Source organism: Somniosus microcephalus, chromosome 31, assembly GCF_052327205.1.
Source record: "Somniosus microcephalus isolate GS21.2 chromosome 31, FLI_Smic_1.0, whole genome shotgun sequence".
Lineage (NCBI taxonomy): Eukaryota > Metazoa > Chordata > Chondrichthyes > Squaliformes > Somniosidae > Somniosus > Somniosus microcephalus.
The window spans coordinates 42,640,681-42,647,652 of NC_141017.1; the positions used below are offsets into that span (position 1 = coordinate 42,640,681).

The following is a 6,972-nucleotide window of genomic DNA, read 5'->3' on the forward strand; positions in this document are numbered from 1 at the left end:
TCACCAGCGGGGGCGTGCAATAACCTTGCGTCATCAGCAGGGGGAGTGCAATAACCCCGAGTCACCAGCAGGAGCAAAGCAATAACTCCAGGTCGCCAGCACCAGGAATGCAATAATCCCGAGTCACCAGCAGGGGGCGTGCAATTAGCCCGATTCACCAGCAGGGGGTGTACAATTACCCCGAGTCACCAGCAGGGGGCGAGCAATAACCCTAGGTCACCAGTAGAAGGCGTGCAATAACCCTGAGTCACCAGCAGGGGGAAAGCAATAACCCCAGGTCACCAGCAGGGGGGTGTGCAATAACCCCAGGTCACCAGCAGGGGGAGTGTAATAACCCCAGAGCACCAGCAGGGGGAGTGCAATAACACCAGGAGGAGTGCAATAACTCTGAGTCACCAGCAGGGGGAGTGCAATAGCACCAGGGCACAAGCAGGGGGTGTGCAATAACTGTGTCACCAGCAGGGGGTATGCAATAACCCCAGGTCACCAGAAGTGGGCGAGCAATAAACCCAGGGCACCAGCACAGGGAGTGCAATAACCCCAGGGCACCAGCAGGGGGTGTGCAATAACTCTGCGTCACCAGCAGGGGCCGTGCAATTACCTCATGTCACCAGTACGGGGAGTCCAATAACCCCGAGTCACCAGCAGGAGATGCGCAAAAACCCCAGGTCAACAGCAGGGGGAGTCCAATAACTCCGAGTCACCAGCAGGGGGAGTGCAATAAACCCATGTCACCAGCAGGGTGCAAGCAATAACCCCAAGGCACCAGCACAGGGAGTGCAATAACCCCCAGGTCACCAGGAAGAGTTGTACAATAACCTCAGGTCACCAGCAGGAGGTGTGCAATAACCCCGAGTCACCAGCAGAGGGACTGCAATAATCCCAGGTCACCAGAAGTGGGCAGGCAATAAACCCAGGGCACCAGCAGGGGGCGAGCAATAACCGCAGGTCACCAGCAGGAGGTGTGCAATAATCCTTGGTCACCAGCAAGGGTTGTACAATAAGCCCAGGTCACCAGCAGGAGGTGTGCAATAATCCTTGGTCACCAGCAAGGGGTGTGCAATAACCCCGAGTCACCAGCAGGGGAGCACAACAATACCAGGGCACCAGCAGGAGGAATGCAAAAATCTCGAGTCACCAGAATGGGGCGTGCAATAACCCCAGGTCACCAGCAGGGGGCGAGCAATAACCCCAGGTCACCAGCGGGGTAATGCAATAACCTGAGGTCACCAGCAGGGGGCATGCAATAACCCTGCGTCACCAGTACAGCTCGTGTAATAAACCTGAGTCATCAGCAGGGGGTGTGCAATAACCCCAGGTCATCAGCAGGGGGAGTGCAATAACCCCAGGTCACCAGCAGGGGATGTGCAATATCCCTGCTTCACCAGCAGGGGGCGTGCGATAAACCCAAGTCAGCAGCAGGGGGAGTGCAATAACCCCTGGTCACCAGCAGGGGGAGTGTAATAACCCCAGGGCACCAACTGGGGGCGTGCAATAACCCCGAGTCACCAGCAGGGGGCGTGCAATAACCCCAAGTCACCAGCAGGGGGTGTGCAATAACCCTAAGTCACCAGCAGTAGGAGTGCAATAACACTAGGTCACCAGCAGGGGGAAGTAATAAACCCAAGTCACCAGCAGAGGGAATGAAATAACCCCAGGGCACCTGCAGGGAGAGTGGAATAAACACAGGTTGCCAGCAGGGGCCGTGAAATAACCCTGAGTCACCAGCAGCGGGAGGGCAATACCCCTGAGTCACTAGCAGGGGTCGTGCAATAACCACCGTTCGCCAGCGGGGAATGCACTAACCCAGGTCACCAGCAGGGTGCGTGCAATAACACTAGGTCACGAGCAGAAGGTGTGCAATAACCCCAAGTCACCAGCAGGGGGAGTGCAATAGCCCCAGGTCACCAGCAGAGGGCATGCAATCACCCCAAGTCACCAGCAGGGGGAGTGCAAAAACCCGAGCCCCCTGCTGGTGACTCTGATTTATTGCTCACCCCCTGCTGGTGACTTGTAGTTATTGCATGCCCACTGCTGGTGCCCTGGTGTTATTGCATGCCCCCTGCTGGTGACTCGGGGTTATTGCACGCGCCCTGCTGGCGAATCGGGTAATTGCACGCCCCCTGCTGGAGACTCGGGGTTATTGCACTCCCCCTGCTGGTGACTCTGTGTTATTGCATGCCCCCTGCTGGTGACTCGGGGTTATTGCACTCCCCCTGCTGGTGACTCGGGGTTATTGCACACACCCTGCTGGTGACCTGGGGTTATCGCACGTCCCCTGCTGGTGACTTGGGGTTATTGCACGCCCCCTGCTGATGACTCGGGGTTATATCTCGCCCCCCTGCTGGAGACTCAGGATTATTGCACTCCCCCTGCAGGTGACCTGGGGTTATTGCCTTCCCCCTGCTGGTAACTCAGGGTTATTGCACACCCCTTGCTGGTGACTAGTGGTTATTGCACAAGCCCTGCTGGTGACCTGGGGTTATTGCACAACCCTTGCTGGTGACCTGGGGTTATTGCACGCCCCCTGCTCGTGACCTGGGGTCATTGCATGCCCCTTGTTTTTGATTCAGGGTTATTGCACGCCCCCAGCTGGTGACTCTGGGATATTGCTGGCAGCCTGTGTTTGTTGCACTCCCCCTACAGAAGATAGGAGCAGGAGTAAGCCATTCAGCCCCTCGAGCCCACTCCGCCATTTATTGAGATCATGGCTGATCATCTAAATTCAGAACCCTGTCCCTGCTTTCTCCCCATATCCCTTGTACGATAGCAAAATACTGCAGATGTTGGAAATCCGAAATAACAACAGAAAATGCTGGAAAAACTCAGCAAGTCAGGCAACATCCGTGGAGAGAAATTTGAGTTGACGTTTCGGGTTTGACCCTTCTTCAAAACTGGAGAGAAAAGGAACTAGATCGAAGCTAGTTCCTTTTCTCTCCAGTTTTGAAGAAGGGTCAAACCCGAAACGTCAACTCAAATTTCTCTCCACGGATGTTGCCTGACTTGCTGAGTTTTTCCAGCATTTTCTGTTGTTATTCCCCATATCCCTTGATCCCTTTAGCCTCAAGAAATATATCCAACTCCTTCGCGAACATATTGGGCCAGAAATTCCAGAACGGGGCTTGCAGCGCGTGCAAGCCCCGTATTTGCACTTACCCCGCGCTCCTGCCGATCAGCTCCAGGGACGCCTGCACTTGCAGAAACTGAAAGAAGAATCCCGGGCAGCATATGACGTCACGCCGCCCAGGAGTGCAGCCAGCGCGGAGCCAGGAGCGTGCAGTGTAAGTGAGACACGCCCCTTAAGGTCTCATTGTAGCAGGACACGCCCCCAATCGCTCCAAGCAGCTGCACAGGACTTTGGAGTTACAATGCTGCAGGGAAGGTAAGTTATCTGCTATTTTATGTTTTGTGAACTTTTTAAAAATTTTAAAAACGTGTAAATGATTTTGATGACTCTTACATAGTTTTAAAGAGAATTGAAGCTATTTAAGCAATTTTTAAAGCCTTGAAAACATTCTATTAATTCTTTGCAGTTAATTAGCAAAGTGAAATGGCTGGAATTAGCACAATTAACGTGATTAAAAGAACTCAGAACTTCACTGATGATGACCTCAGCAATCTCCGCAACGAGGTGGAGGCGAGGCGCCTGCGCATCATTGGGAATGAGCAGTCGAGAGCTCCGCGAAAAGGTCAGACGGCAGCGTGGTCGGAAGTTGCAGAAGCTGTCAGCGCGACCACCATTCCACGTACAGCGGAACAATGCCGCAAGAAGTTCAGTGACATGCTCCGATCTGTCAGGGTTTGTGCAGTTATAACTAAAGTGTACTGTAACATTGATTAGAATTTAAGTTAGCCAGATCTATAAAGGCTTTCTTTTACAGCAGTCAATTTACTTCTTGGTAAAGTCACCTGAGGTAGCAATAAAACTTTATGGCTTTGGGGCCATCTGAAGGATACCTAATGTTCTGTTATCTTGATTGCATTGCTTGGAGCTGTAAAACTTTATTTTGTAGCAGTCACCATTTTGCACATGTTTAAAAACGTTGAAAGAGGTAGTTAGCATCTTTATTTTTGTTATATCACTAAGAATCAAACACAAATAGTTAAACCTGTTTACAAAGTGATTTAAAAACTGTTAACATTGCATTAAGTAGGTCATTAACATCCTTGAAGGAAGAAAGACAAGTAAAGATGAATTATTTCCAATAACACTTCCTCACTGTTCCTGTCCATAACTTTTCTTGAACGTTCATAACTATTACTTAAAATTTACAAGTTATTCACTTTATACATTGAAACTGAATCTGAGAAGTTTTTCATTATGCAATAAAAGGTCAATGTTGCACTTTAATATGTCTCTGCTTCTGTCTTTGCCTTGCGGGGGGAGGGGTAGGTACAGGGCATAACTACCGCGTGAAGCTGTTGGCTACCAGCAGTTTGCGAGCAGCCTTACATTCGGCGGCACTTGGTTCCTCTCCATGAGGCCTGGCAGCATGCACATTGCCATCGCCTTCATCCTCCGCTTCAACAGGCAGCTGATCCTCATTGTTAAGGGTCAGTCCTTTCTGCAGGGCAAGTCGTGCTATTGTTAAATTTTTCATTTTACTGACATGTAAAATGTTGGCCCAGCAATTCCCTTCCAAATGCGCGAGTACGGTCGGGGTACTTACGCATCTGGCCGGATGAAATGCCGGTTTTCAGCATGCACAGTGCATGTGGGGAAAACCGGCATTTCCTGTCCTCTGAACGAAGGGGTTCAGAGTCAGAACGCGTGCGACTGCACAGGCAGCGCGTGCGCAGTATAATTCGCCGCTTTCATTAATGCTTTCAGTGAGGTCAAGTCATCACAACTTACACATGAAAAAAGCATGGGTACAGTTGCTCCAGAGGCTGCGGAGGAAGATATTTCTTATCGTGGAGCTTCTGAAAGTATGTATGTCTGTATATATTCCTTTGCGTGTTATGTATATATTCCTTTACTTATGTGTATGAATGTATTATTTAATTATGACTTTCAGAGAAAGTAACTTATTGGAAAATCATAATTAAAAACATACATTCATACACATTAGTAAAGGAATATAAAACATACATACATATACGTAAAGGAATATATGTGGACAGACATACATAACTCATTCTCACATTCCATTCACACAGCCACAATTGCTCCTTCTACCTACCGTTCTGAAAACCCTTAAAAAAAAATTTTTAAAATTTAAAACTTTCTTAAAATAACTTCCCTCCCTTTCCCAAACAAAATTATTGCATTTCAAAAGCTCCACGATAAAATATATCTTCCTCCGCAGCCAATGAACAACTTTACACTTGCTTTTTTCAAGTGTAACTTCTAAGGACTTAACCTCACTGAATCCATCAGTGAAATCCACAAAGTTCACTGCGCAAGCGCTGCCTGTGCAGTCGCACGCGCTGTGAATAGACCTCGGGTCTGGAAATGCCGGCGTTCGCCGCATGCGCTGTTCCTGCTGAACGCCGGCATTTCCAACGGCCAGAAGCGTGAGTAACCCGAACATACTCACGCTTCTGGCCTGGAATTTCTGGCCCATTTAATGAATTGGCCTCAACTGCTTTGTGTGGCAGAGAATTCCACAGGTTCACCACTCTCTGGGTGAAGAAATTCCTCCTCATTTCTGTCCTAAATGGCCTACCCCTTATCCTTAGATTGTGACCCCTGGTTCTGGACTCCCCGACCATCGGGAACATCCTTCCTGCATCTAGTCTGTCCAGTCCTGTCAGAATGTTATAAGTTTCAATGAGCTCCCCTCTCATTCTTCTAAACTCCAGCGAGTACAAGCCCAATCGACCCAATCTCTCCTCATACGTCATTCCTGCCATCCCAGGTATCAGCCTGGTGAATCTTCGCTGCACTCCTTCCATGGCAAGAACATCCTTCCTCAGATAAGGTGACCAAAACTGCACACAATACTCAAGGTGTGGTCTCACCAAGGCCCTGTACAACTGCAGCAAGACATCCTTGTTCCTGTACTCAAACCCTCTCGCGACGAAGGCCAACATACCATTTGCCTTCTTAACCGCCTGCTGCACCTGCATGCTTACCTTCAGCGACTGGTGCACAAGGACACCCAGGTCTCGTTTCACTTCCCCTTCTCCCAATCTATTGCCATTCAGATAATAATCTGCCTTCCTGTTTTTGCCACCAAAGTGGATAACCTCACATTTATCCACGCTATATTGCATCTACCATGCTTCTGCCCAATCACCCAACCTGTCCAAATCATCCTGGATTTTCTCGGCATCCTCCTCACAGCACACACGCCCACCCAGCTTTGTGTCGTCTGCAAATTTGGAGATATTACATCTAGTTCCCTTGTCTAGATCATTAATATATATTGTGAATAGCTGGGGTCCAAGGACCGATCCCTGCGGTACCCCACTAGTCACTGCCTGCCACTCGGAAAAAGAGCCGTTTATTCCAACTCTTTGCTTTCTGTCTGCCAACCAGTTCTCTATCCCAGTCAATACCTTGCCCCCAATCCCATGTGCCTTAACTTTACATGCTAATCTCTTATGCGGGACCTTATCGAAAGCCTTCTGAAAGTCCAAATACACCACATCCACTGGTTCTCCCTTATCTATTTTACCAGTTACATCCTCAAAAAATTCCAGTAGATTAGTCAAGCATGATTTACCTTTTGTAAATCCATGTTGACTTTGTCCGATCCTGTCACTGCTTTCCAAGTGCTCTGCTATTACATCTTTTATAATGGACTCTAGCATTTTCCCCACTACCGATGTCAGGCTTACCGGTCTGTAATTCCCCGTTTTCTCTCCACCACCGTTTTTGAATAGTGGGGTAACATTAGCTACCCTCCAATCCATGGGTACTGTTCCAGATTCCATCGAATGTTGGAAGATGATCAGCAATGCATCTACTATTTCTAGGGCCACTTCCTTAAGTACCCTAGGATGTAGATTATCCGGCCCTGGGGA

General features: G+C 49.1%; 1 long non-coding RNA gene across 1 annotated transcript; it reads left to right on the plus strand.

The window, feature by feature from the left end:
• The first annotated feature begins 2,966 nt into the window (after positions 1–2,966).
• Positions 2,967–4,351, plus strand: LOC147097827 (uncharacterized). The gene is made up of 2 exons (XR_015074339.1): positions 2,967–3,382; positions 3,534–4,351. It is a non-coding gene; the product is annotated as an uncharacterized LOC147097827 (long non-coding RNA).
• Positions 4,352–6,972: the final 2,621 nt, after the last annotated feature.